This window comes from Myotis myotis, unplaced genomic scaffold (genome assembly GCF_014108235.1).
Source record: "Myotis myotis isolate mMyoMyo1 unplaced genomic scaffold, mMyoMyo1.p scaffold_m19_p_7, whole genome shotgun sequence".
NCBI classification, from domain to species: Eukaryota; Metazoa; Chordata; class Mammalia; order Chiroptera; family Vespertilionidae; genus Myotis; species Myotis myotis.
Genome location: NW_023416379.1, coordinates 87,181,914 through 87,202,795, shown reverse-complemented (window position 1 = coordinate 87,202,795; position 20,882 = coordinate 87,181,914). Strand labels below are relative to the sequence as shown.

The 20,882-nt window shown below is 53.9% G+C and overlaps 1 long non-coding RNA gene across 1 annotated transcript; it reads right to left on the bottom strand.

Moving 5' to 3' along the window:
* Nucleotides 1-5,947: 5,947 nt before the first annotated feature.
* LOC118660814 lies at nucleotides 5,948-12,047 on the bottom strand. The gene is made up of 3 exons (XR_004969029.1): nucleotides 11,664-12,047; nucleotides 7,924-8,004; nucleotides 5,948-6,276 (listed from the first exon to the last, which is right to left on the bottom strand). It is a non-coding gene; the product is annotated as an uncharacterized LOC118660814 (long non-coding RNA).
* Between the last annotated feature and the right edge of the window lie 8,835 nt (nucleotides 12,048-20,882).

Below are 20,882 nucleotides of genomic sequence, written 5' to 3'. Positions count from 1 at the left end.
AGGGTCGTCGGGACGCCAAAGGAAATTGTTGAGTAAAGCAAAGAATGAATGGACAAACAAAGAGGCCACTGCCAAAGCACACTTCTCCCTTGGAAGGGTCATTTAGAAACTGTTATCAGTCGTGTTTACCTTGGTGTGAATGAAGTATCTTAGTGCAGCGTTGCTAGGGGGGAAGGAAAGGTTTTCAAAACTGGGTGTCGTAAGAAATAATAGAAAAAGAAAGGTGAGGCGTGCAAGCAGACCGCTCACATGGCTTTGTCCTAGCCTGGACTACCTCCTGCCTCCCCACCCCGCCTCACCCCACCCCCCTTCCTCACACACTCCCCTTTTCTTCCCTGGAAGCTGGGCCCAACTCAGGGCCCAGGTGCTGAAAGGTGCTTTCAGGGTGAGGGGAAAGGTATTTGGCCCAGAGCAAGGGGGTGGGGGAGGTGGGAGAGGGAGGGTGTCAGTCTGTGCCATTGTGAGGGTGGTGGCCGCTGAGTGTAAACACGGAGGAGGGGCCATGGCTTCCGGCCTGAGCTACGGGCAGGAAGGAGTGGAAATTCCTACCTGCCTGTTTGCTCCCTTCCCCACCTGCACTTCACGCAAAAGCACAGACTGCAGTCAGTAGAGGCTTTGCAATGACGCCCACCTCTACCCAGGGTCCCTGCCCTTAGGAGGCCCCAGGACTAGCCATGGCTCCTGCCTTCAGGGCTGGACCCGGGGAGGCCCCCACTCTCAGAGGCCTCTGGCCTGGCCCCAGTCTCCTTTTAGGAGCCGCTTTTTCTATCTACAAAAGCCCAGGTAAGTTTAGAAAAAGCCCAATACAAAACCTGTCCTGGGTCTTCCCATTCCTGGGTTGAGAAGTCAGGTGTGTGACTTAGAACAGATCACTTCACCTTTCTGGATTTCAGTGTGAAGATGGCCAGAAGAGCGCAGAGCACCCTTCAAGGGCCACGAATAAATATTAGGCCATTTAGCGTGGGGTCCAATCCTGCCTCCTCCTCCCACCGGCTGGATGGTCTTGTGCAAGTTACTAAGTTCTCGGTGCCTTGGTTTTCTCATCAGAAGTGCTCACGTGACCTACCTCAAAGCTTTAGCAGGTGGAGTAAAGGAGATAATGTATGCCAACCACCCAGCCCAGGCCCCACAGGTGGCTGGGGTTTGTTCTCTGTTACTGTGCAGTAGTTCCCCCTTATCTGCTGTTTCACTTCCCACAGTTTCAGCTACCCATGGTCTAACGAGGCCTGAAATATTACATGGAAAATTCCAGAAATAAACAATTCATACGTTTTAAATTCCTCGCTGTTCTGAGCGGTGTGATGAAATCTCGAGATGTCTCGCTCTGTCCCACCGGGACATGAATCATCCCTTTGTCCGGCATCTCCGCACTGTATACACTGTCCGCCCATTAGTCACTCAGCAGCCGTCTCCGTCATTGGAGAGAGAGAGAGACCACATTCGCACAACTGATTACAGTATACTGTTAGAATGTCCTGTTTTATTGTTAGTTAGTGTTGTTTGTCTCTTCCTGTGTGCCTAATTTAAAAACTAAACTGTATCATAGGCATATATTGGAAAACACACAGTATATATAGGGTTTGGTGCTACCGGTGGTTTCCAGTATCCATGGGGGGGGCGGGTGGGAGGTCTTGAAACGTGTCCCTGAGGATAAGGGGGGAGTACTACTGTATTTCCTTGAACCTAAGATGATAAGGTGCGCGTGACTCTGTCCCACGAAGAACAGATTGGGAGACACATCTCAGACTCCAGAGACGCGTGCGCCTTCGCGTTGATGAGATACTTTGTTATCGGGAGGACGAGGAGTGGGCAGCAAGAGAGTGCGTCTCTAGAGAAGCAGCTCTCCACTCGGGATGCACTTCAGAATCCGATGCCCAGACTGCATCCCACTAAAACCCAGACCTCTGGGGGAGGGGAGCCCAGTAATTCATCTGTGCCTTGGTTGCCCCATCTGCAAAGCTGGGATAATTCTAGAATCTGCTTCTAGGGCTGTTGTGTTGAATGAGCTGATTCATGTAAGTGATTTAGAACGGTGCCAGGCCCACAGAAATGCTGAAATCCATGTTAATGATTACTCAACCCTGTACCCCAGGTCCTGGCATATGCTAGGTGTTTCCTAAATGTTGGTCAAAAGCAGGAGTAAATACATTGTCACATGGCTGCTGCCCTGCCCTCCCCCCATCAACTAGGAGAGGCCCACTCTGGCCTCTGGCCAGGGTGTGGGGGCCCAAGAAGAGGCTTACCTGCTCCAGAGCCTGGGTCCAAAGTTCACGGAAGCCCCACCCTTCCCCAGCACCGCCCCACCCCCAGGCTGTCCTTGGTGGGGTGGGCACTGCCGGGAGGGCCCTGCCAAGACCTCATGGAGTCGATGAGGAGAACCAAACTTCTCCCCCAGCCTCCACCCCTCCCCTGTTCTGCTTTCCTTGTTTTCTTTTCCATAAAGATTAGTCTGTGTTGCTCCTCTATCAAGGCCCGGAGGATAAACATGTGGTCCGGAGGCAGAGAAAGCCCAGGCTCGAAGGCCCCTGGCTGCCCCCAGCCCAGCAGCGTAAACCCAGGGCTTTTAAGCGAGGAATGGTTTTCAGTAAATCTCTCCTATCAGCAGAAACCTTTGAAAGAGTTTGTTTAAAGGCCAGGGAGATAAACAGCAAGGAGAAGTGTTTGTTTAAGATGTATGTTCTGTGTGGGCACTCTGGGGCCCGGATTTACATCTGAGGGAGAAGAGCCTCTCAGAGTCTGGGGTGCGGGCCTCCCAGGGGCTCCCGGGGCCCTGGGTGTGGACTCCAGCCCCGGCAGGAACCCAGTCCTGGGGGGGGGCCGGGGGAAGGGAAGGGAGCTGGACTGCACCTGTGGGCCTCTCCCAGGCTGGGGTGGGGATGGGGGCGGGGGTGAACGCTGCAGCAGGAAGGGGAAGGAGCCTTCCTCACCCTGTTAGGAGGGAAGGGGCCCCAGGAGGATCTGCTGGTTGGTCTGCAGGCAGAAAGCCCCCAGGAAGCCAGCTGCCTCACGCCCCCAACTCAAAATTCAGAACAAGGGCCTGGCTCAGGGCCCTGACCCTGACGTGGCTCTGTACTCAGCAGCCCGACATGAATGAGAGCTTGACTCGGTATTGCCTGCTCCATGAACTTGGACAAGCCACCTAACCCATCACTAGAGCCCTAGGTCCTCTCTGCTGTGCAAATACCATGCTCCCTCAAAGGGCTTTAAGTACGCTTCCCTCCACTGGACAAACACGCACGGGGCATCGGCTGCATATCAGACACTGGTCTGAGTGCTTGGGGGGCGACAGAAAACACAGCCAGCAAAGTCTGCCCTTTGGGAGCCTAAAATGAGGGAACTAGACAATGAACCTAGGAATGGGGAAAGTCTACGTTAGAAGGGGTTAGAGCTGTGGAAAGAAGCAGAAAGGGTAGAGGAACTGGGGAAAGAAGCTGGTCTCTGAAGCAGATCCAGAACTCTGAGGACAGAGGGGTCCTGGGGAGCTCTGGGCCAGGGCAAGGCCTGGAGAGCTGAGTGACATGCCCTCTGTCCCCCACACAATGAGGGCCCTGGAGCCTGGGCCTGCAGTCAGAAAAAGAACTGGCGTTGTTGTCGAAGCAATTACTGAGGGCAGGAGGGCTTCCCGGAAGAAGCAGGACTTGAGCTGAGTTTCCCCCGGAATTCCTTCCCCTGCCCAGGAGAGAGACTGTGTCTCCGGAGCGAAGCCCCTTGAAGGTGAGGAGACAGGCAGACCAGTGACGGAGCTCACGGTGCCCGAGGGGCTTGGGGCAAAGGCAGCTGGATTCTCAAGGAAAGGCCTCAGCAGGAGCCATCGGGACAAGTGATTGCAGCTCCCCGGGCTGCTCTGTCCTCGACAGTAAAATGGGAAGGACATATCCTGCCCTCACAGGATGCTTGGGAAGAGGAAAGTGAGATGGGCCCAAGGTTGTGGGTTCCATCCCCGGTCGGGGCACATGCAAGAATCACCCAGTGGATGCATAAGTCAGTGGAACAACTCGATGTTTCTCTCTCTCTCTCTCTCTCTCTCTCTCTCTCTCTCTCTCTCTCTCTCTCTCGGGAGCACAGTAGATTCTCAGTAAGTGTTGGATTTGTGTTTCGGGCCCTCCCTCGCCTTTTCAGACTCCTTCTGGCTCTTCCATAAGAAGGTGAATGGAAAGGTGACAGACCCACCGGGTCTCAGAGTGGAAGATGTTGGACAGCTGAGCTTTGTCTTCATGTAGCCGAAAGGCAGTTTCACCAGAGAAAGCGTAGATTTGTTCCTGGGCTCCGAAGGGAAGGTGGGCATTTCAGGGAACAGCTGTTCAGTCTGCTCAGAAGGAGCTGCTCCAGAACCAGGGGCAAAATGGACCTCTTCAGAGGTGTGAGCTCCTTCCTGCCCATGGTCCGGTGAGCAGAGGCACTGGGTTTGCAGTAGAGGCTGAGCAGAGGGGACCCCTGCTCTGGGAGGAGTTTGACCTGCTGGCTTGGGGTCCCTCCCAGCTGTGAGATTTGGGGATCTACTTCCATTCCTCCCAGGCTCCACAGTCCATGGCAATGTGTCTGCACACCAGACTTTCTCTAGCACCTCGTGCAGACTTGCCTGGCCTGTGTGCCCAGTGTTCTGCCATGTGACAGGCCAGCAGCTCGGACAGATGAGTCCGTGCTGGGTTTGCAGTGGTCACCGATGAGCATGCTGGCCCTGCCAGGTAACCCAGGGCAGTGTAATGGGGTCCAGGCTGTGTTAGCTGGAAAGCAGGAGCACCAGTGACACACAGGCACTGGGAGAGAGACCCAGGGACGGATCCGGATCCGGATCCGTTTGGGGAAATACGCCTGAGTGGCTTATCAGATAGTCCCCAGTGCCCTCCAAACCCCACCCACAATAAGAGTAAATGTAGCTAAGATCACAGACCGTGGCTCAGAGATTTAAAGAGCCCGACTGCCCAGCTTCACCTCTCCCCATGAACCCGCTGAAGTACCAGGGGACCCTGGCACCTTCTCCCTGCCCCACACACGCCGTGCCAAGGAGAACCCGCTCGCCTGGCAGCTGGGAGCCACACTCTTCTTCTAAAGCTTCTGCATCTCCTTTCCCCCCTCCTCCACCCCCCCATCCCCAAAAGGAGGATGCCCCTTCTGTTGAGTACACAGCCTGTAATTTTGCTGTCAGATCTCAGCCAGGAGGTCAGTGTTGTGACTGACTGTTTAAGGATCGCTCCCTTAGGGTAATTACACTAAATTCCCTTCTGAAGGACAGCTCTCTCTGGATAGAACGGAGAAAGCCCGCAGCCCCCATTCACGGGAATCTGTGATTCCTGTCGTTGTCACGGGCACCCTGGCAGCAGGGCGACACATCAAGGAGCCCCAGCTACTCTGCCCAGAGGTGAGTCTTCGGGGTGGCAGGACCCAGGTGTGTGTGGGGGCTGGGTGCAGTGGTGGGTGGTCCCGCAGCAAGCGGGGAGGGGCCAGGGGGGCCACACTGGGAGCACCTTCATTCTGAGCTGGCCGGCCCTGAACTGGGAAAGCAGCAAGGCCCCTGCTGCCATCCACCCCTGAGAGGAGACCCTGGGGCATTCACGCATTCCTTTGTTTAACAGGTTGGCCTTGAGCGCCCATCAGCTGCTCTGCTCTGTGCCAGGCACTGAAGGGGGACCCCGCAAAGGGCAGCAGCCCCCTCTGGGAAGAGCTGGAGGGCTGGAGCTACACAAAGCACTGGCACGGAGAGGTGGGTTCGTATCCAAGCCCCTCCACCCCCAGGCCCCTTCAGAGGGGCAACGCCCTGGCCCTGGTCCCCACCCGCCCCTGGGAAGATGGGAGAAATGGCCAAGACCTTCCTGATCTCATACCCCGGCACCCAGCAGCCCCTGCACTCACACTCCTCCCACCCCAGGGAGACCCCGGCGAGAGTTGGGGAGTCACTCACCCACGACAAACAGTTAAAAGGAAGAAAGCGGGTCTGGCGATATCAATGCACTTTGATAACAATAAACTCTGCTTTTAATTTATGCTAATGTGTAGGGCTGTGGTGACAGTAAGAACTAAATTACAGAGTGGCTTTCGAGCTGGTAATTATCCCTCCATTTTTCGCTGCTCGGGAAGATGGACACACAATTATGCTCTCTTGCTGTATATTAATACAGATTCTTGACATCTTCAGCAGACCTAGCGCTGTCATCCAGCTTTTTGTCTCCTTTAATTGAAAATTAATGGTTACTGGGTTGCCACGGAAACAGAGGCCACGGACGCCAGTGGCGCTCATGTCTCACTGAGGGACTGGCGGCTTTAGGAGTCCGGAATGACCTTGAAAGTTAAAAGAAAAAAAAACTTAAAAAAGAAGGGGAGAGGAGGGGAAATGAGGACAGGAGGGTGGGAGAGTGTGGGAGCTGAAGAGAGGAGGGAGGGAGGGAGGGAGGGAGGGAGGGAGGGAGGGAGGGAGGGAGGGAGGGAGGGAGGGAGGGAGAGAGAAGGGGAAAAAGGATAAAAATTTAAAACCAGAAAATTTGCAGGAGGCTGGATGCTTGAGGAGAGAAATTAAATTAAATTAGTAAGTTTTACCTCTCAGTTTTTGTCTCTTAACTCTCTCTCTCTCTCTCTCTCTCTCTCCCCATTGAAAAGCTGAGAGCTGGGGGCTCAGCTCCAAAATACAAGATTCTACAAATCTGTCAGGAAGAATGACAGCATCCGCCCAGCTCTCCGGGAGAAGAGACAAATGCTCCCTGGTGCCCGGGAGGCGGCAGGCACATCCCGGGGCCCATGGCTGTGCAGTCAGAAATGGGGACCGGCGAGGGGGCTGCCTCGTGGGGAGCCGGGAGCTGCCCGACATTGCTCCAGCCTAAGGAGCAGGCAAAGGGCTCTGGGCTGGGCCCTCAGCTGGAAGACACCACAAAAGAACTCAGATGAGGCCGAGATGAGGGTGTAAAGGGGGCGGGTCCTGGCGGGGGAGGCACCCTTTGGTTTGCCTGGGAAGAGAGGAGCCAAAGCAGCAGTTCCCTGGGACTCAGGAAGGCCGGTGGCTCTGGGCTTGGGAATGTTTTTTCCTAGAAGCTGGTCAGCCCAGCTGAGAGGCAGTGGGGACCTGAGTGTCCTAGTTGGAAGGCGGACTCCTTCCTCATCGGCCACCACTTCAGCCCCTCAGCCCAGAGCCCAGGCTCCGGACATGCAATGCAATCAGCAACTACTGATGTCTCAGTGAGCCAGGAGCCCAGCTAGTGAGTCGGGCGGGCGAGGAGCCTGCCCCAGAGAGCCTCCCCTCCCCTGGGGATAGACAGACGGGTAGAGGAACAATTGCAAAGTTACTGGAGGTTCGTCACAGTGTTGTTTATAACAGCAAGCATCTAGCGACAACCAGGATGACCAGCAGCTGAGAACTGATCAAGTGATACGCCTTACATTGTACCCAAAAGACGGAGGACGCCACAGTCATTTCAAATTACCTTGGAGAAGAATACTTGATAACCTGGGGGAAGGTTCTCGATATTTTGTCTGATGAAATAAAATAATTTCTTCAAACTGATAATGCATTTATGATTTCACGATTCTGTTTCTAAATTTTTAAAAATATATGGACATAGTGTTATGCTGTGATAGTTAGCTATATGTGTGTCAATGTGTGTGCATATGTGTGAGTATTGTGAATAGGCGTGTGAATGCTCGTGTGTGTGTGTGTGTGTGTGTGTGCATATAAATATTTTTGCTTTTGGAAAAAAATTTTCAATTACAGTTTACATTCACTCTTATTTGTATTAGTTTCAGGTGTACAGTATAGTAGTTAGATAATCATATGCTTTACAAGTGGTCCCCCGATATTTCGGGTACCTGGCACCATACACAGTTATTACAATATTATTGACCATGTCCCCTATATTGTCATCTACATCCCTGTGCCTATTCCGAGTATGTACATATACTATATTTTTAAAAACTAAAAAATATCCAGGACAATCTTACCATGGTTGCCTCCGAATGGTGGTATTATCATTATATGCACTTTGTCTTCTTTTCTATGCTTTTCTGTATTTTCCAAATTTTCTATAATAAATATACATAATTTTTATTGACAGGGGTGGGGGTTTTTTGAAACTAGCTTCTGCAGAAACTAGGCCCCTAGATGTAACATCCCCCGCCAGGAGCTCCTCCCACACCTGAGACTAGACGCCCTGGCCAGGTGCATTCCCCACAGACTCTCAGCAGACCCTTTCCTCAATTACCAGAACCCCACCCAGCCCCTCTCCCACCCCCAGCCTGTGGCAGGTGTCCAGAAGAGGGGATGGGATGAGGACCCCCAGGAGGAGCTGCAGGGAGGCCAGGAACCCGTCCTTGTTCCAATCTTTATCCCATTTTACAGCCCAGGCAACTGATGCTAATTGATTTGCTCTAAATCACACAGCTGGTGGGTGGCAGAGCAGGAGCTCAACCCCAGGGGCTGCCAGGTATGTAGTCTCTGCCCCTTTCCCTGCTGCCTTGTCCCTCCCCAGGTCCAGAGAACCCAGGAGTTCTGGAAGCCTCTGTCAATTGCTTGAATTTCTGGAATCAGCCCCATTCTGGGGAGGTCACCATGATAAACAGTATCTTTTCATGGTCTTTGCGCCCTTGGCAGGCCTGGGAGAGTCGTGTTACCCCTAGTGAGAGCAGAACCTTTGAGAAAGACTGGCAGATGGGGCTCCTGTAAAGGCATCCTTTCCACCTCTCACCAGACACTCCTCCATCCCTGCCCCTCCCAGGCCCCACACTCACCTGGCACGTGGGAGCTTGCCTCTCACCCCCAATCTACTCCTTCACCCCTGCCAAGCCTCAGCCTCCAAAATCCCATCCCACACTCCCTCCCCCCAGAAGCTTTCCGGTGATTAACTTCACGTTGCCACTGCTACTGCTTCACTCTGCCCGTGCGACTCAACAAGACCACCCTCACTGCACACGTCCTCTGTGGCAGGCCTCCTCCTAGCACTGCTCACGTGCTCACTCCCTTCATCCTCTCAACAGCCTCAGAAGGAGGTGCCGCTGTTTTCTCCCTCTGAGGCACAGAGCGGTTAGCGGCCTTGCCCAAGGTCACACAGCAAGTCAGTGGCAGAGTTGGAATCTGAACCCAGGCGGTCGGAGACCAGAGGCCACACTCTTAGCCACCACGCCAGTGACAACGCAAGGGACTGCGGTGTCACGGGAAGTCTGTAGCCCATTTGGCTGGGCTCCGGTGACATTTCAATGATGAGACAGGTCTTGGTGATGACCTTTTCCCAGAACAAGGGAGCCTGCATTCGAAGGCAGGTGGAAACAGTTGCCTTCACATGCGGGAGGTATGTGGGCCTCATCAATCCTGTCGCCACTGGTCCTGCCCCCAACACTCAGGACAGGCTCTGCACATAGGAGAAGGGTAACAGGGGGTCCGGCTGGCTGCCCAGGGCTGACTAGGGACAGTCACCAGTCTCCAGGGAATGGTCCCAGGGAGGGTCTGCCCTAGATGGGCCCTGAGAGCCAGAGGCCTGGCACCCTCGCCTCTCCTCTGCCCTCTGCCCTGCTGCCTGCTTTCTCCACCTCTCTCGCCCTCCCCGCCACCTCCCTGCCTCACTCTGTCCACTGCCCTCCCTGCCCCCTTTCCCAGAGCGAGAACAAGAAGACAAACTCAGCAGCCAAACTCAGCAGCGGAGCGGAGGCGGCGGCAGCAGCAGTGGCAGCAGCGAAGGGCGCAGGGAACTTGCCTTCGTTTCCCCAGCTTCCCTGATCCCGACCTTAATCCCCGCTCAGCATCCTGTCAGCCAGGCTGTTCTCAAGCTGACATTGCTGCAGGCGCCTTCTCGGCAGCCTTTCCTCAGATCTGCCTCCTCTGGGACTTCTAAAGAGGAGCCCGAGGTTTCTCTGTTACAGCCGGCTTCACTCGCTGCCCTCCAGCAAAGCCTGGGCTCCCAGGGGGCCGCGGGGAGAGGGGCTGCAGGGGGGCAGTGCCAGGCCTGACATTTCGGAGGAAGAGGGGAGGATGGAGGTGACTGGATCCCAGAGGCTTCCAGAGGGAGAGTCAGACCTGGGGCAGGAAGGAGCCTGGCCAGTGCTGTTGGCCGCCTCAAAGCAAGGGGAGCCTTGCTCAGATGCTTGGGCCTGAGAGACAGAGGGGAAACTGAGGCTGGAGCCGGGGAATTCAGGCCGGCACGGGTTCGGGCTTGGAGAAAGCAGAGGTGTCGGTGGCTTTCGGGAAATCACAGCTCAGGTGGGTTTGGAGAAGGGCAGCGGGGCCTGCGCAGTGTGTATGAAAGACAACCCCTGTGTACGCACACGTTAGCCAGCGGCCTTCCTGAGCCCCGGCTCGTGCTCAGAGAGAGGGAAAGGCAGCCATGAAGGGGTGCAGTGTGAGCTGGGCAGGGGGTGGGTTCGCTTTTCTTTTCTTTCTTTTTTTAAATATATTTTATTGATTTTTTACGGAGAGGAAGGGAGAAGGATAGAGAGTTAGAAACACCGATGAGAGAGAAGCATCAATCAGCTGCCTCCTGCACACCCCCCACCGTGGATGTGCCCGCAACCAAGGTACATGCCCTTGACCGGAACAGAACCCGGGACCCTTCAGTCCGCAGGACGACGCTCTATCCACTGAGCCAAACAGGTCAGGGCCACTCTGCTTTTCTGAGTCCCATTTTTCTCATCTACAAGGTTGGGGGTTTTAATAAAAGCTTCCTTGCAGGACCCGTGTGACGTTTAGGGACAAGTGTGCAGAGCTCCCGGGACTTAGGGTGATTTTTACTATTCACGTCACCATCTGCAGGGGACGTGATCGTCCAGAGCTTTGGGTCTTTCTGAGAGGGGGCCTGAGAGCGTGGGTGCAGGCCAGTGTCTGCTGGGGGCGGGGTATCCTGGGCAGGGCTCTCGGGAAGCTGCGGAGTCTCCAGGCTGCAGCCTGAACAGATGCCCAAGGCAGCGGGACCCCTTCCCCACACTCCTGCCAGCCAAGACTCCTGAAACCCAGGGAGCCCACACACAGCCCCCCTCCCCCGGGACCCCCTCAAAGCACAGGGCTCCCAGGACTAAATAGGCAGGTAGCACCCAAGACCCCAGGTGCTCAGCATTCAAGTCTGTCTTGGAAACGTGAGCACTTCTCTTACCAGCCAGGATCCCTGTGGGACAGTCCCGGGGAACCCCTGAGGTCACCGGGCAGACCCGGCCCCAAGGTGCCTGTACACACACCTCTCTTCCAGTCGGCAGGAGGTGGGGCTACCCGGTCCAGCTTCCAGGGTTGACTCGCATTCCTGGGGGCAGTCCCTCTGGGTCTCCCTGGCAGGTGGCCTGAGACACCCCTGGGCCTCCATGTCAGGCAAGGGCTGGGCCCCCTGCCTGGCGTTCCGAGAGACAGGCTCAGGCAGGGTTCCCTTCCAACTCGCCAGGCACCGAACTGGGTTGGGGGAGCAGGGCAGCTCCCTGCTGCCTCTTCCCTCCCTGGAGCATCCCCCCAAAGAGGGCTCCTTAGCGTTTGGGGGAGGACGGCGGGGGGGGGGGGCACAGGGCAGATCTCTGACATCTCACATTCCCCCACAGCCTTGTAACTACTCCCACCTGCCTGAGCAGAATTCTATCACAGGGTGTGCCCCCGGCAGAAGGGGCAGTGTGTGTGTGTGGGGGGGGGGGGGGGGTGAGTTGGAAGTCCTGGCTCTCACAGCCAGTCGAGCAGACCATGGCCGGTCCCTCCGGGTCCCTGCCCCTCATGACCTCACCTGGGAAGCAGCAGCTGAAAACCAGGAGGCCTCAGAGAGACACGGATATAGAGTGCGGCGGGTACAAGGCCTGGATCTTTGCGGAAGGAATCCTTTTGGACCCTCCCTCCTGGCAGGTGCAGGCTACCCAGGAAGCCCCTTGTCCGGCCTCCTCTCGGCAGCCCGAGCCTCAAGCTGCCCAGCTCTAATACAAGCCCATCTGTTTGGGGGTTTTCAGAAGCAGCTGGGAGGGGACCTCACCCACCCAACTCCTTCCCAATGGGTGGAGTCAGAGAACCCCAGTCTGGCAGCCTTGAGCTTTGATGTCTAACCCAGGGTGTCAGGGAAGGCAGGGAGGGAAAGACGGGGAGAGGGGGAGGGAGGAGAAGGGGTTCTGGGAGCCGGATCCCGAAACTCCCAGGGGCGTGAGACCAGAAACCCCAACCCCAGGCCCCCTACCCCGCCCCCCAAGCCACCGTCCGGAAAAAATAAACTATTTCCTGCAACCAGCTCCGAAACAAAGTCTGTGAGTGAGCTGTGACACATGTTACATAAATAGAAGCCGCAGAGGGGAAAAGCCTGTTTTCTCTTTCATTATTTATCACTCTCTAACCATCTCCAGCTGGGCGAGCAAACAGGCGCATTGGCCCGTAATGAGGAACAGGGCTGCCATGGGGCGGGGGCGGGGCCCAAGGGCGAGGGTGTGCGCATGTGTCTGTCTGTCTGTCTGTCTATCTGCTCCTGAGAGGGAAGAGTGGGAGTCTGCGATGGAGGAGGCTGTGGGGACACATGGTTCCGGACAGCAAGCGCTGTCCGCCTGGTGCCCTGGCCGGGGTGGACGCAGTGGCCGGCTGTGCCTCCCTGCCCTGAGGGTTGGTAGGGGATGGTGCGCTGGATGGAGGAGTCAGAAGGGGAGAGACTGTGTGGGTGGGAGAGGATGTGAGAGGTATGAGCCAAGTGTGAGGCTGCGAATGTGCCAGGTCTCAGAGCATGACCCCCAGGGGTGGCCTCGGAGTGTGGCCAAGGGGATGTGTGGGAGTCGGGGCGGGGGTGGGGGGAGGGGGGGCGGGGGGGCGGGAAGGCATGTGAGGGAGAGTGACTGTAAGGCATGTGGGGGCTGGATGTAAGCCGGGGAGTCTGGGGGACAGTGTATGCATGTGAGTGTATGTGTGCATGTGTGTGTGATGTGTGCATGCGTGTGTGATGTGTGCATGTGATCCTGGGGCTATATATGGATAGGTGTGATTTTGCGACTATGGGAATGTGGGAACGTATGAGTGTGCACATCTGTGGACTTCAATAGTGTATACAGCTGAGCCCTGGCCACTATGGCTCAGTGGCTGAACATCAACCTATATACCAGGAGGTCACGGTTAAGTTCCAGGTCAGGGCACATGCCTGGGTTGTTGGCTCCATCCCCAGTATGGGGTATGCAGGAGGCAGCCAAATGATGATTCTCTCTCTGATGTTTCTATCTCTCTCTCCCTCTCCCATCCTCTCTGAAATAAAAATAAATTTTTAAAAAAATAGTGTATTCAGCTGTGCCCTGGCCAGTGTGGCTCAGTTGGTTGGGCATCGTCCCATGCACCAAAGGTTGCCAGTTCGATTCCTGGTCAGGGCACATGCCCCGGTTATGGGCTCCATTCCCAGTGGGGTGCGTGCAGGAGGCAGCTCATCAAAGTTTCACTCTCACATCAATGTTTCTCTCTCTTTCGCTTTCCTTTCCTCTCTCTCTAAAATCAATGGGGGGGAATTTTTTAAATAGTGTGTACAGCTGTGTGTGACTATGGGCGTGTGCTAAGTACATGAGGTTTTGTGGCCATAAGGTGTTGTTATGGGTTGAATTGTGTCTGCCAAAAAGAAAAAAAAATATGCTGAAGTCCTAACCCCCAGCACCTCAGAATATGAGCTTATTTGGAAATGGGGTCATAACAGATGTAATCAGTTAAATTGAGATCATACTGAAGTAGGATGGCTCCTAATGCAGTAGGACTAGTGTCCTAATAAAAGATGTCCCTGTGAAGACACAGGGGCACGTGTCCCTGTGGAGATGGAAGCAGAGATCAGAGGGCACATCTGCAGGCCGAGAACACCTGGGGCGATCAGACGCTTGCGAGAAGCGAGTGAGAGGCAAGGAGGGATCCTCCCCTACAAGTTCAGAGGCACCTAGATTTTGGACTTCATTGCCAGGTATGAGACAATCAAGTCCTGTTGTCCTCAGCCGCCGGTGTGTGGTCCTCTGCGATGGCAGCCCTCAGAAACTATCCCTGGTGAGTATACACCTGTGGGGTGAGCTCAGGAGTGTGTAAGTCAGTGTGGGGAACCACAGGAATGTGCGTGTGTGAGATGCTGCTGGTGAAGATGGTTGTGGGTGTGACTGTCTGACTGTGGGAGTGTGTACTTACAAGTAGGAGACCAGAGGATGTGTGAACGTGTGTTTGTAGGTACTGGCACACACACACTCTCTTAGTTTCTAAATATCAATATTCTGGCCCCAACCGGTGTGGCTCAGTGGCTGAACGTAGACCTATGAACCAGAAGGTCACGGTTCGATTCCCGGTCAGGGAGCATGCCCGGTTGCTGGCTAGTAGGGAGCGTGCAGGAGGCAGCCAATCAATGACTCTCTCTCATCATTGACGTTTCTCTCCTCTCTTCTTCTTCTTCTTCTTCTTCTTCTTCTTCTTCTTCTTCTTCTTCTTCTTCTCTCTCCTCTCTCTCTCTCTCCTTTCACCTCTGAAATCAATAACAATATATTTTAAAATAAATATCATTATCCTGGAAACCTTCCCAGCAACCTTCCTTCACCTCTGGCCGCCTCTGCATGCCCTAGACCAGTGGTTCTCAACCTTCTGGCCCTTTATATACAGTTCCTCATGTTGTGACCCAACCATAAAATTATTTTCGTTGCTACTGCATAACTGTAATGTTGTTACTGTTATGAATTGTAATGTAAATATCTGATATGCAGGATGGCCTTAGGCGACCCCTGTGAAAGGGTCGTTCGACCGCCAAAGGGGTCACAACCCACAGGTTGAGAACCACTTCCCTAGATCCTACCCTGACCTTGGTGGCCCTGCCTGAGGCCAGTCAGCCCTGGAGGAGGGCTGGGACTGTCCTGCTGAGGGCTGTCCACAGCCTGCCCCGCCCCATGGTCTTCCCAACATCAAGTCTTGCAGAAACCAGAGTGCTCATCAGGGACCCCATAAGGCCAGGCCTAGAGGCTGGAGGAAGAGGAGGGGTCAGCTTCCTTGTTTGTGGTCCTGGGCATGCTCACCTGAAGCCTGATTTTTCTCTAGTTGAGGCCAGTTATAACTCCTGCGTGGGGAGTTACAAGGAAGACAGGCCGAACCCCAGAGATTCTTGAGACAGAACTGAGCACCTGTGTTAACCAGGCCTGTCCCAGTTGGACACTGGATGTCATGGAGCCAGCTGGAGCCCAGCCTCCAGGCCACCTGTCCTCCTGCTGGCCCAGCCTCTGCCCCCAACCAGGGGACAGCACGGTTGTTCAGTTACTAAGCACAGGTCCCAGGCTCTTGTCTTAGAGTCCTCAGAGTTGTTCCAGAGAGGCCTTGCTGTGAAAACCCAGACGGCTACATCTCTCTGAGCCTCAGTTTCCCCTCTGTGAAAAAGGCCCTATGTACTTTATAAGAATGGTGTCGGGATCAGGGGACCCGATGTACATGAACTTGTCTGATAGAGAATTGCCTTACAAAATACCCCACAGCCCGACTCTGAATGGTGCATCACTAGGGTAGCTCCACATGGGAAGACCTTGGTATGACATCACCATGGGAGTGCCTGCTGTCTCCTCTCCCAGCTTCCCACAGTTTCTTCCCTTAGCTCTGTAACGGTTTGATTTCATCAGGGGTCTGAAAACTGTGGCCCCTGAGCCATGTCCTGCTGTTCTTGTATGCTCTGTGAGCTAAGAATGATTTTATAGATGAGCATATGCCATCGAGTTGAAGAAGGGAGCATGAACTTTGACCCCCAATTAAAAAATATATCCCCCCCATCCCATTCTCCTCATTAGTAGACTAATATGACAAAAATATTGGACTTAGTTATTATTGTAACTGTAATCCCATCAGTAAACATTGCGGGGGGGGGGGGGGATCTGTTTTCTCCCTTGTTATGTAAGTCCCCCATAACATCCTCCGTTTGGCCTTGGCTCACAGGGCCTAAAATTTGGCTTGCCTTTTGTCCCGTTGCAGGAAAAGCTCGCTGGAGCCTGCGCCCTCTGCAGTGCTGCCGCTACAGAAGCAAGTGGCCGTAGTTTGCCAGCCACAGAAGTAGAACACTCTAAGCCCTTGGCCATTTCGGTTGGTTTGGGGGAAGGGCAAGTAAATCTCTCCTCAGGCCCCAACAAGCCAGCATTTGCTTGATCAGTTCAATGGACTGAACTAGGCAGAATGGGAGTCGGAAACTGATGGGACTCCCTCCAAGGGCTCTGAGAATTAGTCAAAGTTAGCAACGCAGAGAGCCCAGCAGCAGCGATGTAAGCCCCTGGATCACACAGCACCTGCAGCAAGCACTACCCCTCAACTATTTGGTTACACAAGCCAATCAAGTCCCTTTGTTGTTTAAGCCACTTGAAGTGAATGTTCTAATACTTGCACAGAAAACAAAAGCATAAAACATGAGTGGCGCCCTAACCGGTTTGGCTCAGTGGATAGAGCGTCCGACTGAAGGGTCCCAGGTTTGATTGTGGTCAAGGGCATGTACCTTGGTTGCGGGCACATCCCCAGTAGGGAGTGTGCAGGAGGCAGCTGATCGATGTTTCTCTCTCATCAATGTTTCTAACTCTCTATCCCTCTCCCCTCCTCTCTATAAAAAATCAGTAAAATATATTTTTTAAAAACACACACAAAAACATGAGTGCCTAATCCAAATCTGGGCATCCCAGGAAAACTTCCAAGAGGAAGTGTCATCGAAGCTGAGTCTTGGAGTCCGCCCTGAAAGCAAGCGGAAGGGAAGGTATTCCAAGCAGATGATAGGAGAGGAGAGAACATAGCACCCACCACTGGTTTCAAGGGATCAGAGTTAACAAAGGACGCCTGGCCCTGCCCGGGTGGCTCAGTTGGCTGGAGCATCATCCCACACACCAGAAGGTTTCAGGTTTGATTCCTGCTCAGGGCTCATAAGGGAGGCACCCAATCGATAAGTCTCTCTTTCTCTCTCTCGATGTGTCTCTCTCTCCCTTTCTCTCTAAAAATCAATAAAAACATACCCTCAGGTGAGGATTGGGAAAAAAAAAAAATCGATGAAGAAAGGACACTTTGTGCCCGAAACACCAGGCCAAGGTACTTGAATTTGGCCCTGGGGGAACAGATCTTGGGCAAGGCATGACAAGTTCAAGTTGGCAATTTTTTTTAATTAAAATTTTTTTGTCAATTATAGTTGACATTCAATATATTAGTTCCAGGTGTATGACATAGTAGTTATACCTACAACTCACAGAGTGGTCCTCACGGTAAGTCTAGTACCCACCTGCATCACACCTAGTTATTACAATATAATTGGCTATATTTCCTATGCTGTGCCTTACATCCCTGACTGTTCTGTAACTGCCGATCTGTACTTCTTAGTCTCTTTACCTTTCCTCACCCAGTGCCCCATTCCTCTCCCATCTGGCAACCATCAGTTTGTTTTCTGTATCTATGAGTCTGTTTTGTTTGTTCCTTTATGTTATTTTTCAGATTCCACAGATAAGTGAAATCATACGGCATTTGTTTGTCTTCCTCTGTCTGACTTATCTCACTTAGCGTCAAATCCTCTAGGTTCATCCATGCTGTCGCAAATGCTAAGATTTTATTCTTTTTTTTTTTATAGACAAGTAATATCCCACTGCATATATGTACAACAGCTTTTTTTATCCACTCATCTATCGATGGGCACTTGGGCTGCTTCCATATCTTGGTTATTGTAAATAATACTTCAGTGAACATAGGGGTGCATATGTTCTTTTGAATTAGTGTTTTGGATTTCTGCACACAAATATACCGAAGTGGAATTGCTGGGTCATAAGGTAGTTTGACTTTTAATTTTTTGAGAAATCTCTATACTCTTTTCAATAGTGGCTGCACCAAGTCACAGCACCAACGTTGGCACTTTAGATAGCACTGTTTGACCTCTGTGGAGGATGGGCTGGAGGGAGGTGTCAGGAGGAGATCAGGCTGGAAGAGGGCCAGCAGCTAGGAGGCTGGGGGATACCCGGGGAGAGATCATGGAGGTCTAGCTAGATCAACGACAGTGGGCGTTGGGGTGGAGAGGAGGAAATGACTCTGAGAACTAGTTTGGAAACCACATCTGCAGAGCTTGGTGATTGGATGTGAAGAGAAGGAATTGGGAGAACCGAAGGGTGAGTCCTAGTTTCTAAGGTGACTGGGTGGATCGTGTACCAGGCCCACCTCCACACTCTTAAAAGATGCCACCCCTGGGGAGGAAATGCAGAGCTGGGGCATGGGTGTGGAGACAGACGATGATTGGTCTGGGATATGTTGATCAGGCCACCATTGGAGGTTCACAGACATGGGGGTGGGAGCAAGGTCCAAGTCAGGGACAGTGCTGGGAGTCACCTACTCACAGATGGTCGTTAGAACCACAAGAGTAGATGGAATTGCCCAAGAGGACATGTAGCTTTTGGGAGCAATGGGTCCAGGCTGAAGCCTTGAGAACAGCAGGCATTTAAGAGGGAACGTTGGGAAATGACACAAACTCACCAAGGCACATGGAAAGGGAAAGTCAAGGAGAAGAAGGGCAGGGCGAGGGTGGCAGGCGCTGGCGCCCTGCCAGTATCTCAGCACTTACCCCTAGAGGGGAAGGTTGCTGCCTGCCAACACGGCTCTTTGCCTGGGGGTTTTTTCCTGGCCCGGGAAACACTCTTGCACCAGCTCCAGGCAAGCCAGAAGTGCTGGAGAGTACATGTGCCTGGAAGCTGCCCTCAGCCAATGACCAGAGGGAGTCGGTGGATAAATCCCTTGCCCTGGGTCTGGAAGCGTGCCTCACGCATCTTCCGAAGTCCCCAGCTGGACCGTGCCCCTCTTGCTCACGTGGTAGCATAACCTGCATGAAGACACTCCCTGTGCTGGCTTCCTGCCCTTCCTTCTCACTTTCCCCCTCCCCTACTGGTATTTCCTGGGACCATTTCCCAGATAAACTACTTGCACTGGAATCCTCCTCTCAGAGTCTGCGCCTGGGAGAACCTAAACTAAGAAGCAGGTGTCATGAAAACCAAACAAGTAGAAAATCGCGAGATGTTCTCTCCATGTAGCTTTTGTCTTTGGGGGATCATGTCCACCCTGCCCCATGCACCGTGCCCCCCTCCACAGTCATAAAGGAGGCAGGCCAATCCCTCCCCTACCTGGAGACTCTCAGCAGGGACTTTCCACATTCCCAGGCTGAGCACAGCTCACCATCAGTCCTCTCCTGCCCTGGCTGGTGTGGCTCCGTTGCTTGAGCGTCATCTGAGCATCATCGGGTCACTGGAAGGTCACCGGACTATGCAGGAGGTAACTGATTGATCGATGTTTCCCTCTCTCTCTCCCTCTCTCTAAAAAAAAAAATCAATAAAAACATTTAAAAAGAAAGAAAGAAAGAAAGAAATCAGAGCTTTGGCCTGAAGGGTCCCGGGTTTAATTATGGGCAAGGGCACGTACCTCGGCCCAGGCCCAGGTCAGGGCATGTGCAGGAGGCAACCAATCAATGTGTTTCTCTCACATTGATGTTTCTCTCTCTCCCTCTCTCTAAAAAAAAATTTATAAAAACATTTTTTTTTTTTAAAGAAAGAAATCAGAGCATTGGCCTGCAGACTGAAGGGTCCCAGGTTCAATTATGGACAAGGGCACGTACTTCGGTTGCAGGCTCCTCCCCAGCCCAGGCCCTGGTCAGGGCACCTGCAGAAAGCAACCAATTGATGCGTTTCTCTCACATTGATGTTTCTCTCTGTTTTCCCCCACTCCCTTCCACTCTCTCTAAAAATCAATGGGAAAATATCCTCAGGTAAGGATGAAAAAAAAAGAAAAGAAAAAAGAAAGAAACCCTCTCCTATTTGCCCCTTGGTTCCTCCTGCTTTTATAGGGGCTACTGTGTCCCGGGAAGTCTGATCACGGTCCCTCCTTAACAGGACGTCTTGGACAGATTGCCCCGCTCCGAGCCCGCCCGCCCCTGGTGCCCTGGCATAGTCCTCTCCCTTCCCAGCACTCCCAATGGCTCTCACTTCTTTCCACTCGTTACATGGCCAGCCCTGTAGGTGCTCAGCGCTCTCTTTCTGTCTGTGACCCAGGGGCTGGCTGTCTGCGGGCTGGTGACTCAGAGAGGCAGGGAGGGCCTGGAGACACTCCCCTCTCCCAGTCAGAGATGCTGACCCGCCCTGCTCCTCTCCCCCAGCCTCTCAAGGCAAGAAGCCAGAGAGTGGGACTAAGCCAGGCTGAGGGGGGGGGGGGGGGGGGGGGGAGAGGAAGGGAGGGCCTGCGGGAAGCCACCTGGTAGAGCAACATAGGGGAGTGGAGTGTCCGCTGTGAGCACAGGCTCTGCCCTCCCCCTATGTAAGGGACTGGGTGAGTCTCAACCTCCCCAAACCTGGGACTTGTCATCTGTAAAATGAAGATAGTAACAGCCCCCACCTGACCAAGGCTGGGTTCTCCCAGAAGCAGCCCAGACCACAGGGTTGATTTAGGAAGCCCCAGGAGAGAAGTGAGGGACTGAGACAGGGAAGGGAGGGAAGGCCATCGTGTGTCAGCCAGCCAGCCAGCTCCCTGAGTGGCTCAGTCTGCGGGGGAGACCCCAGGAGAGCACGAGGACACACACCTGAGTTCTCCCCGCAGCGGGCCCAGGGACGGGGGTACTTATACGCCAGTTCCCACCGTCATTCACGGGTGGGGGCCTTCTGAAAGGCATTCATTCCTGACACTTCTGGCCTCCCACGCAGTGGCAGCGTGGGCTCCAGAGCCCAGAGGCCGCCCTCGGGCAAGGCCCGGCGGGCACCTGGGAGCGGAAGCCTTGGAGGTGTAAGTGGCCAGGCTGAGGGCACGTACGGGCACCCAGAGCATCCGGCATGCCAGCTTAGAGGGCAGCCAGAGGTGAAATGAGGTCACGCGTGAAGCGTGGTTAGCACAGCGCCTGGTGCACAGCGTCCTCTCTAATCAAGATCCAGCCCCTCGCCAGCCCTCAGGGGCGGGCTTAGGCGCTTCCTGCCCTAAGGACCATGAAGGAGGCCTTGGGAGCTGGAGGGGTCAAGAGCAG